This window comes from Bufo gargarizans, chromosome 4 (genome assembly GCF_014858855.1).
Source record: "Bufo gargarizans isolate SCDJY-AF-19 chromosome 4, ASM1485885v1, whole genome shotgun sequence".
Lineage (NCBI taxonomy): Eukaryota > Metazoa > Chordata > Amphibia > Anura > Bufonidae > Bufo > Bufo gargarizans.
The window spans coordinates 339,994,587-340,007,021 of record NC_058083.1 but is presented as its reverse complement, the minus strand read 5'-3'; positions in this window follow the sequence as shown (position 1 = coordinate 340,007,021).

Here is a 12,435-nt window from a genome sequence, read left to right as displayed (position 1 = left end):
CAGCACATTGTTTGAAGAAGTGCCATGCCAGGGAACTCCTTGAAGCTGCCTTTGGGGTGCTCGGTCCCAGATGGCGGCGGTCAGTAGCAGGCGGAGTCTCTTGGCGGCGGGTGTTCTGCTTTTGCCCACTGCTCCCTCTTTTGCTACGCTGTTGGCTCGGTCTCACCACTGCCTCTTCCTCCGAACTGTGAAAGTCAGTGGCACGACCTTCATTCCATGTGGGGTCTAGGACCTCATCGTCCCCTGCATCGTCTTCCACCCAGTCTTGATCCCTGACCTCCTGTTCAGTCTGCACACTGCAGAAAGACGCAGCAGTTGGCACCTGTGTTTCGTCATCATCAGAGACATGCTGAGGTGGTATTCCCATGTCCTCATCATCAGGAAACATAAGTGGTTGTGCGTCAGTGCATTCTATGTCTTTCACCGCTGGGGAAGGGCTAGGTGGATGCCCTTGGGAAACCCTGCCAGCGGAGTCTTCAAACAGCATAAGAGACTGCTGCATAACTTGAGGCTGAGACAGTTTCCCTGGTATGCATGGGGGTGATGTGACAGACTGATGGGGTTGGTTTTCAGGCGCCATCTGTGCGCTTTCTGCAGAAGACTGGGTGGGAGATAATGTGAACGTGCTGGATCCACTGTCGGCCACCCAATTGACTAATGCCTGTACCTGCTCAGGCCTTACCATCCTTAGAACGGCATTGGGCCCCACCATATATCGCTGTAAATTCTGGCGGCTACTGGGACCTGAGGTAGTTGGTACACTAGGACGTGTGGATGTGGCAGAACGGCCACGTCCTCTCCCAGCACCAGAGGGTCCACTAACACCACCACGACCATGTCCACGTCCGCGTCCCTTACTAGATGTTTTTCTCATTGTTATGGTTCACCACAACAACAAATATATTATTTGGCCCAATGTATTGTATTCAAATTCAGCGGGATATAAATTTGAGGCCTAGTATTTAGGCGCTGGGTGACCGGTATGGATTTAGTGACAGAATTAGACTTGGAAATGCACAGAAGCGTGTGTGTGTGAAGTTATTCTGAATGACCCAATGTGCACCTTGAATATTATATACCCTTTTAGGGATAGATTTCAAATAGCTCTGATATAGCAGAAACCACTAAATTATGAAATTGTTAAATTGGGAATTGTATTTAAACCCAGAACAAAAAATGTGCTTTGACGGACACTAAATAACTTTCCCAGCCACAACAGGACAGCGTTAACGAGAGATTTAGCGGGATATAAATTTGAGGCCTAGTATTTAGGCGCTGGGTGACAGGTATGGGTTTAGTGCCAGAATTAGACTTGGAAATACACAGTAGCGGGTGTGTGTGAAGTTATTCTGAATGACCCAATGTGCACCTTGAATATTATATACCCTTTTAGGGATAGATTTCAAATAGCTCTGATATAGCAGAAACCACTAAATTATGAAATTGTTAAATTGGGAATTGTATTTAAACCCAGAACAAAAAATGTGCTTTGACGGACACTAAATAACTTTCCCAGCCACAACAGGACAGCGTTAACGAGAGATTTAGCAGGATATAAATTTGAGGCCGAGTATTTAGGCGCTGGGTGACAGGTATGGGTTTAGTGACAGAATTAGACTTAGAAATACACAGTAGCGTGTGTGTGTGAAGTTATTCTGAATGACCCAATGTGCACCTTGAATATTATATACCCTTTTAGGGATAGATTTCAAATAGCTCTGATATAGCAGAAACCACTAAATTATGAAATTGCTAAATTGGGAATTGTATTTCAACCCAGAACAAAAAATGTGCTTTGATGGACACTAAATAACTTTCCCAGCCACAACAGGACAGCGTTAACGAGAGATTTAGCAGGATATAAATTTGAGGCCTAGTATTTAGGCGCTGGGTGACAGGTATGGGTTTAGTGACAGAATTAGACTTGGAAATACACAGTAGCGGGTGTGTGTGAAGTTATTCTGAATGACCCAATGTGCACCTTGAATATTATATACCCTTTTAGGGATAGATTTCAAATAGCTCTGATATAGCAGAAACCACTAAATTATGAAATTGTTAAATTGGGAATTGTATTTAAACCCAGAACAAAAAATGTGCTTTGACGGACACTAAATAACTTTCCCAGCCACAACAGGACAGCGTTAACGAGAGATTTAGCAGGATATAAATTTGAGGCCTAGTATTTAGGCGCTGGGTGACAGGTATGGGTTTAGTGACAGAATTAGACTTGGAAATACACAGTAGCGGGTGTGTGTGAAGTTATTCTGAATGACCCAATGTGCACCTTGAATATTATATACCCTTTTAGGGATAGATTTCAAATAGCTCTGATATAGCAGAAACCACTAAATTATGAAATTGTTAAATTGGGAATTGTATTTAAACCCAGAACAAAAAATGTGCTTTGACGGACACTAAATAACTTTCCCAGCCACAACAGGACAGCGTTAACGAGAGATTTAGCAGGATATAAATTTGAGGCCTAGTATTTAGGCGCTGGGTGACAGGTATGGGTTTAGTGACAGAATTAGACTTAGAAATACACAGTAGCGGGTGTGTGTGAAGTTATTCTGAATGACCCAATGTGCACCTTGAATATTATATACTCTTTTAGGGATAGATTTCAAATAGCTCTGATATAGCAGAAACCACTAAATTATGAAATTGCTAAATTGGGAATTGTATTTCAACCCAGAACAAAAAATGTGCTTTGACGGACACTAAATAACTTTCCTTCCCAGCCACAACAGGACAGCGTTAACGAGAGATTTAGCAGGATATAAATTTGAGGCCTAGTATTTAGGCGCTGGGTGACAGGTATGGGTTTAGTGACAGAATTAGACTTGGAAATACACAGTAGCGGGTGTGTGTGAAGTTATTCTGAATGACCCAATGTGCACCTTGAATATTATATACCCTTTTAGGGATAGATTTCAAATAGCTCTGATATAGCAGAAACCACTAAATTATGAAATTGTTAAATTGGGAATTGTATTTAAACCCAGAACAAAAAATGTGCTTTGACGGACACTAAATAACTTTCCCAGCCACAACAGGACAGCGTTAACGAGAGATTTAGCAGGATATAAATTTGAGGCCTAGTATTTAGGCGCTGGGTGACAGGTATGGGTTTAGTGACAGAATTAGACTTGGAAATACACAGTAGCGGGTGTGTGTGAAGTTATTCTGAATGACCCAATGTGCACCTTGAATATTATATACCCTTTTAGGGATAGATTTCAAATAGCTCTGATATAGCAGAAACCACAAAATTATGAAATTGTTAAATTGGGAATTGTATTTAAACCCAGAACAAAAAATGTGCTTTGACGGACACTAAATAACTTTCCCAGCCACAACAGGACAGCGTTAACGAGAGATTTAGCAGGATATAAATTTGAGGCCTAGTATTTAGGCGCTGGGTGACAGGTATGGGTTTAGTGACAGAATTAGACTTAGAAATACACAGTAGCGGGTGTGTGTGAAGTTATTCTGAATGACCCAATGTGCACCTTGAATATTATATACCCTTTTAGGGATAGATTTCAAATAGCTCTGATATAGCAGAAACCACTAAATTATGAAATTGCTAAATTGGGAATTGTATTTCAACCCAGAACAAAAAATGTGCTTTGACGGACACTAAATAACTTTCCCAGCCACAACAGGACAGCGTTAACGAGAGATTTAGCAGGATATAAATTTGAGGCCTAGTATTTAGGCGCTGGGTGACAGGTATGGGTTTAGTGACAGAATTAGACTTGGAAATACACAGTAGCGGGTGTGTGTGAAGTTATTCTGAATGACCCAATGTGCACCTTGAATATTATATACCCTTTTAGGGATAGATTTCAAATAGCTCTGATATAGCAGAAACCACTAAATTATGAAATTGTTAAATTGGAAATTGTATTTAAACCCAGAACAAAAAATGTGCTTTGACGGACACTAAATAACTTTCCCAGCCACAACAGGACAGCGTTAACGAGAGATTTAGCAGGATATAAATTTGAGGCCTAGTATTTAGGCGCTGGGTGACAGGTATGGGTTTAGTGACAGAATTAGACTTAGAAATACACAGTAGCGGGTGTGTGTGAAGTTATTCTGAATGACCCAATGTGCACCTTGAATATTATATACCCTTTTAGGGATAGATTTCAAATAGCTCTGATATAGCAGAAACCACTAAATTATGAAATTGCTAAATTGGGAATTGTATTTCAACCCAGAACAAAAAATGTGCTTTGACGGACACTAAATAACTTTCCCAGCCACAACAGGACAGCGGTAACGAGAGATTTAGCAGGATATAAATTTGAGGCCTAGTATTTAGGCGCTGGGTGACAGGTATGGGTTTAGTGACAGAATTAGACTTGGAAATACACAGTAGCGGGTGTGTGTGAAGTTATTCTGAATGACCCAATGTGCACCTTGAATATTATATACCCTTTTAGGGATAGATTTCAAATAGCTCTGATATAGCAGGAACCACTAAATTATGAAATTGCTAAATTGGGAATTGTACTTCAACCCAGAACAAAAAATGTGCTTTGACGGACACTAAATAACTTTCCCAGCCACAACAGGACAGCGGTAACGAGAGATTTAGCGGGATATAAATTTGAGGCCTAGTATTTAGGCGCTGGGTGACCGGTATGGATTTAGTGACAGAATTAGACTGGGATATGGCCAAAAAATAACCACACTATTGCTGGTTAAATGCACTTGGTGACGGGCGCAGCTTGCCCCTGATTTAGTATATGGCCAAAAAATGAACAGACTATTGCTGGTTAAATGCACTTGGTGTCACAGCTTGACGCACCACACTACTGAGGGTTAAATGCACTTGGTGACGGGCGCAGCTTGCCCCTGATGTAGTATATGGCCAAAAAATGAACAGACTATTGCTGGTTAAATGCACTTGGTGTGACAGCTTCACCCTGATGTAGGCTTTAGCCAAAAAACAACCACACCATTGAGGGTTAAATGCACTTGGTGACAGGCGCAGCTTGCCCCTGATTTAGTATATGGCCAAAAAAATGAACAGACTATTGCTGGTTAAATGCACTTGGTGTGACAGCTTCACCCTGATGTAGGCTTTAGCCTAAAAACAACCACACCATTGAGGGTTAAATGCACTTGGTCGCAGCTTGGATGCACTTGGTCGCAGCACCGCACAAGACACAAAATGGCCGCCGATCACCCCAGAAAAAAGTGACTGACAAACGGTCTGGGCAGCCTAAAAACAGTGAGTGAGCATTTGAATTTCAGCAGCTCAATGATGCACAGCTGCAGATCGATCGATTAATCAAGTGAAGTCCTTTGGAGGAGTTAATCTGCCTAATCTCGCCCTACTGTCGCATCCGCAACCTCTCCCTACGCTAATCAGAGCAGAGTGACGGGCGGCGCTATGTGACTCCAGCTTAAATAGAGGCTGGGTCACATGGTGCTCTGGCCAATCACAGCCATGCCAATAGTAGGCATGGCTGTGACGGCCTCTTGGGGCAAGTAGTATGACGCTTGTTGATTGGCTGCTTTGCAGCCTTTCAAAAAGCGCCAAGAAAGCGTCACAAAAGCGCCAAGAAAGCGACGAACACCGAACCCGAACCCGGACTTTTACGAAAATGTCCGGGTTCGGGTCCGTGTCACGGACACCCCAAAATTCGGTACGAACCCGAACTATACAGTTCGAGTTCGCTCATCCCTACTTGCATCCCTTTTCTGTAAAGGGGCGGTTTTAGGGGGCGGGGCCCTAGGGGTGGGTAGGGGCGTGGCCAGGGGGGAGTTCCACCACCTTTTCTCTGAGAAAAAAAGCCCTGAATAATATTATAGGATATAGCTACTAGAGATGGGTCGTTGATCCAGGGAGTTATTCCGATTGCCTGATTAGAGTCAGGAAGGAATTTTTGTCCCCTTAAGTGGGTAAAATTGGCGTCTACCTCACAATATTTTTTTTTTGCCTTCCTCTGGATCAGCTTGCAGGATAACAGGCCGAACTGGATGGACAGATGTCTTCTATGAGGCACTGTTCTGGCAGTAACACCTTTCTTGCATTGAGCCAGGAGTTGTGACAGGGGTAATTCTAATCTATAAACATTTATGGTGGCATGTGCTTCCATATAGACATAATTAACCCCTTCCCGACCTATAATGTACTACTACGTCATGGGAACCTGTCACGGCTGAGGATGGGGAAAACCCTCAGCCATGCGGTATCAGAAGGCGGATGGTCAATGCCAGGACAGGAATCAGGTCACCTCCTACACATCCCTAATTCTGACCCTGTGTTAGGATCTGGACTTGAACCTGGGACCTCTGCTGTGTCTGGCGGTGCCTCTACTTGCTGAGCCACCTGAAGTGCTGGACAGTTCCTTAGACTATTCCTTGAATGATCTTGTCTTGAATCTTGTTTGCCTTGAACCTTGAACCCCTTGCTCCTCCCATGAACTTCCTGATTTAAGCCATGTCTCTGCACTTCCTGGTTGCCAGATTATTGTGCCTTTACCAGCCAATATCTTGCTCTTGTCTATACTGCTGCCGACCTTATCTCTGCTACCATCCGTTACTGACATTTGGCTTGTTCCTCGACTACGCTCCTGCTTAATCCCAACCTGCACTATTTGTTACCGACTTTGGCTTGTTATTCAACCACGCTTGTGCTTGATCCCTATCTGCTACTGGACCTCGGCTTGCTCACCTCCTGCTGGGGCTATCCTGAGGACCGTGACCTGGTACTAACACGCAGCAAAGTCCATCTCCACCATCAGGAGCTCTGGCGAATACCGGTTAGTACATGGATGTCAAACTCATGGCCCTCCAGATGTTGCAAAACTACAACTCCCATCATTCCCTGATAGCCGTAGTATGCCCAGGCATGATGGGAGTTGTAGTTTTGCAACAGCTGGAGGGCCACGAGTTTGACATCCCTGGGTTAGTACTTAGACCCCGCACCTCAGGTGAACCCGTGTCATCAGCCAGGGTGACCAGTGTGAATATCTGCTCCGCTGCTATAGCTACTGGCCTCCGAGCCTGACTCCAGATCGTGACACCCTGTCTCCTATCCGTGTGAGCTGACCCTGATGGTAGGAGGGCTCATACTCCATAACCTGATATTCCTGCTAGCCCTCAGGGTGGCCCTGGACTAGGAGCAGGATAAGACGACCTGTTCCTCCTAGACACGGAGGAACAGGAGTCTCACTGGCCAAGCTACATAGGAAGGGGAACATGAACAGACATATGGCAATGACAGGTAAGTGAGACCAGTACTACACTTACCTGCCACAGACACACAACCTGGAACCCATGTAGAAGTGCTGCTGTCCAACTACTACACAAGGACACAGCATACAACAGACATCACACGGGAACCCAGGAAACCATATGCTGCAATAATAAAGAGACCAAACAAACATCTTCTAAACACCATACATAAACCTATACTTCACCTGTTGCCGCGGGCAACGGCATGCGTGGCAATCATGTCCTGGGGATCATACAGTTCAAAAGATAGGGGCACATCCAGAAATAAGAAAAGAGTGCCGGCTCACGGTATGTAATGCACAATATGCCAAAGAAAAAGAATACGGAAACGGGAGCCGCACATCTAAAAAATTACAAATGTATTCAAGGGAACAGAAACAACACAAAATGGATTAAAATCGTTGTATACAACAAATCAAGGCCATGTGAACCATGTATCGGCACACGCCCATCTGACTCACCACAAACTCATAGACAGACCCCCACATCCATAAGCATATGACATTATAAAGTGCATGTAATCCATCAACAATAAATAAGGCTCAAATACTTATCATAAAAATGGCAAGATGGGGGGCATGCGTGGTGGTCAGAAGAAAAGCCCAACGCGTATCGCCAGACTTGCTGGCTTCCTCAGGAGTGCCTGTCCTGGGGATCAGCCATAGGGCTGAGACACTGCCACCACATGCACACAACACCACACGTTGCCACGGGCAACCAAGTGAAGGAAAGTGTCACAAAACACAGCATAGGCCGTGACAGAACCACTGCATTCCCGCAATTTGATGTAATAGTACGTCATAGTGATTGTGCGGACACCGGAGCGGATTAACTCCGGTCCGCGCTGACCGCGACATAGAAGGGGCTTGTGTCGGGTGAGTGATCGCATCGAGTCCCCGCGCTGCTGTGGCGGGGACCCGATGCTTCACAAGGCAGCCTTGCACGGCATCGGGAACTGCCTTCTACGGGTGCCGAGGAGATCCAGCCTCAGGCTGGGTCTCCTAGGCAACCTGTTAGTGTATGACTCAGTGTCATGCACTAACAGGCAATGCAATACAATATAGATGTATTGTAATACATTGCAGAGGGGATCAGACCCCCCAAAAGTGAAAGTCATAAAGAAAGTAAAGTGTCACGGGGCGCGAAAGGCGCACTCGGTCTCCCATCAGCCGCAGACCTGCTGCTTAGCTTCGGGAGCGAGGATCTGTGTTTGGCCTCGTTCCCAGGGTGGCTTTGCTAGCTGGCAGGCTCCCTGCTCCTAGGTCTGCCTTGAGCGCCGAGCTGATCGCTCGGTGCTTGACTTGTCTGTCTGTCGGTCATGTGACACTGGCCACGTCACATGACCCTCAGACCCCACTATAAATACAGGTAGCCTGCTGGCCACAAGTTGCCTGTTAATTCTAGGTTCCTGGCTATTTGTTGGACTACTGAATACTCACCTGATCCTGTTCCCTGATGATCCTTTGCCTGCTCCTCCTGTACTGTGCATCCCTCCTGGTATTGTGACCTCGGCACCCACCTGACTACTCTTTGCGGACTCCTCTGGTACATCTCTACTCTCCTGGTATTTGACCCCAGCTTCTCCTGACCATTATTTGCTTAACCCTTTGTACTGTGTAGCTCTCTTGGTTCTGATTAGGTCCGTTCACGTTCCATATTTTGTCTTGTCTGTCTTCCCTGCACATATACTAAGTAAGGGACTGTCGTCCAGTTGTCCCCTGTCATCAGGACTCGTGAGGCAAGTAGGCAGGGCCAGGGGTGAGGGTGGAGCGCATTGGTCACTATCCTTCTGCAATGAGCAGGACCGTGGTACGGTTACGCGGACACCAATTATGCAGTGGGTCAGGATATGTGTATAGAAGTCTATAGTTTTTGTTTGTGATGCCAATTGAAGGGTGCAATCTCAGGGCCCTTTAAGGTGTTGCAACTCACGTACCAGGTTAGGAATGCCAGAGTGGGGTAATGTCTCTGTGTGGTAGGGGTATAGTGTCAACGGTGTCTCCTACCTTGGTACGGCTGGACTCCTGGATCCTGGCTCACTTGCAATAAATGAGTGATGCTAGTAGGAGTAATTGAGGGTTTTGGTAGCAGTAAATGAGATCTAGACTTGAAATATAATTCAACTTGTCTTTACTAAAGGCAGCATTAATCCATATGAGATACAGCATTAGTCTTTTAGGTCCCAGCAGGTATTTGGCAATGTGTGGCAGGGATCAATATCCTTTTCTGCTTCTATCATGTGCCTGGAGCTGTCTTGAAGGATTAGTCGTCTGCTTATGGCTCTGTAATATGTGGCAGGAATCTGTCTTCTGCTCTGTCTATCTTCTGCTTGGTATGGGACTGACTAGCTGAGGGGGGACTTTGCTTCTCTCTGGATAGTTACTCACAGTTATGCTCACAGCGAATGGCTCTTCCTGGAGGTCTGGAGGTGGCTGCTTGCTTGCAACCAGCTGAGGCTGAAGGGCTCAGACTGGGAATGGAGATCTTTGGCCTCAGCCGAGGCACGATCCTGAGTTGGGATCCCTAGAACTGGGAGCTCCTACCAGCACAGCCATCCCCTTGCAGGAAGAGCTGGAACACACTGGATCTAACTGGTTTTTCCCTCCCTTGCCGCAGGGCATGGGAAACTCCACTTCCCTTAAGCAGGTGGGACAGAACAGAACTGGAATGTTCCATTCTGAATGGCCATAACATTAAAACTATGCCTACCAACGATGCCACCACCTGCTGGTAGACCTGAAACATTACAAAGGAAATATAACATTTAAAATGGTTTCATCTGCACAGTGGTGAATGACATGAGGGAAATCACATCAGATGACAATATTAATGCTCTTAGCAGATTGTATTAGGGTAAAAGCGTTAGTAACCCCACTCTGGGGTGTTACACTTCCCCCTGTGTGTATGTGTGTGTGTGTGTGTGTGTGGACTTGACCGTTACAGATTAACTGGCCCAATAACCATTGTATCATGAATCCTCTTGTGACCCTGACTGACCATGTCTCTAACCTGACACAGATGGTGCAGGAGCTAGGAGAGAAATTCCGTTCTTTTGAGTTAGGGCAAGGTTTTTCCACTCCTCAGCCCTCCAGTCCACATTTTGAGCCCCAGATCAAGCTCCCAGAACCCTTTTCTGGAAATCGGAGAGTTGCAAACCCTACAGTCGTGGCCAAAAGTTTTGAGAATTACATTAATAAAAGTTGCTGCTTAAGTTTTTATAATAGCAATTTGCATATACTCCAAAATGTTATGAAGAGTGATCAGATGAATTGCATAGTCCTTCTTTGCCATGAAAATGTACTTAATCCCAAACAAAACCTTTCCACTGCATTTCATTGCTGTCATTAACCCCTTAAGGACCGGGCTCATTTTCACCTTAAGGACCAGGCCATTTTTTGCAAATCTGACCAGTGTCACTTTAAGTGGTGATAACTTTAAAACGCTTTGACTTATCCAGGCCATTCTGAGATTGTTTTTTCGTCACATATTGTACTTCATGATACTAGTAAAAAAAAGTCAAAAAAATTTATTTTTTTGCATAATAAAATACCTAATTTACCAAAAATTTGGAAAAATTAGCAAATTTCAAAGTTTCAGTTTCTCTACTTCTGTAATACATAGTAATACCCCAAAAAATTGTGATGACTTAACATTCCCCATATGTCTACTTCATGTTTGAATTATTTTGGGAATGATATTTTATTTTTTGGGGATGTTACAAGGCTTAGAAGTTTAGAAGCAAATCTTGAAATTTTTCAGAAATTTACAAAAACCCAATTTTTAGGGACCACTACAGCTCTGAAGTCACTTTGCGAGGCTTACATAATAGAAACCGCCCAAAAATGACCCCATTCTATAAACTACACCCCTCAAGGTATTCAAAACTGATTTTACAAACTCCGTTAACCCTTTAGGTGTTGCACAAGAGTTATTGGCAAATGGGGATGAAATTTGAGAATTTCATTTTTTTGCCTAATTTTCCATTTTAACCCATTTTTTCCACTAACAAAGCAAGGGTTAACAGCCAAACAAGACTGTATCTTTATTGCCCTGACTCTGCTGTTTACAGAAACACCCCATATGTGGCCATAAACTACTGTACGGCCACACAGCGGGGCGTAGAGTGAAAGGTGCGCCGTATGGTTTTTGGAAGCCAGATTTTGCTGGACAGTTTTTTTGACACCATGTCCCATTTGAAGCCCCCTGATGCACCCCTAGAGTAGAAACTCCATAAAAGTGACCCCATCTAAGAAACTACACCCCTCAAGGTATTCAAAACTGATTTTACAAACTCCGTTAACCCTTTAGGTGTTGCACAAGAGTTATTGGCAAATGGGGATGAAATTTGAGAATTTCATTTTTTTGCCTAATTTTCCATTTTAACCCATTTTTTCCACTAACAAAGCAAGGGTTAACAGCCAAACAAGACTGTATCTTTATTGCCCTGACTCTACTGTTTACATTAACACCCCATATGTGGCCATAAACTACTGTACGGCCACACAGCGGGGCGTAGAGTGAAAGGTGCGCCGTATGGTTTTTGGAAGCCAGATTGTGCTGGACAGTTTTTTTGACACCATGTCCCATTTGAAGCCCCCCTGATGCACCCCTAGAGTAGAAACTCCATAAAAGTGACCCCATCTAAGAAACTACACCCCTCAAGGTATTCAAAACTGATTTTACAAACTTTGTTAACCCTTTAGGTGTTGCACAAGATTCAATGGAAAATAGAGATATAATTTCAAAATTTCACTTTTTTGGCAGATTTTCCATTTTAATATTTTTTTTCCAGTAACAAAGCAAGGGTTAACAGCCAAACAAAACTCATTATTTATGGCCCTGATTCTGTAGTTTACAGAAACACCCCATATGTGGTCGTAAACTACTGTACGGGCACACGGCAGGGCGCAGAAGGAAAGGAATGCCATACGGTTTTTGGAAGGCAGATTTTGCTGGACTGGTTTTTTGACACCATGTCCCATTTGGAGCCCCCCTGATGCCCCCCTAGAGTAGAAACTCCATAAAAGTGACCCCATCTAAGAAACTACACCCCTCAAGGTATTCAAAACTGATTTTACAAACTTTGTTAACCCTTTAGGTGTTGCACAAGATTCAATGGAAAATAGAGATACAATTTCAAAATTTCACTTTTTTGGCAGATTTTCCATTTTA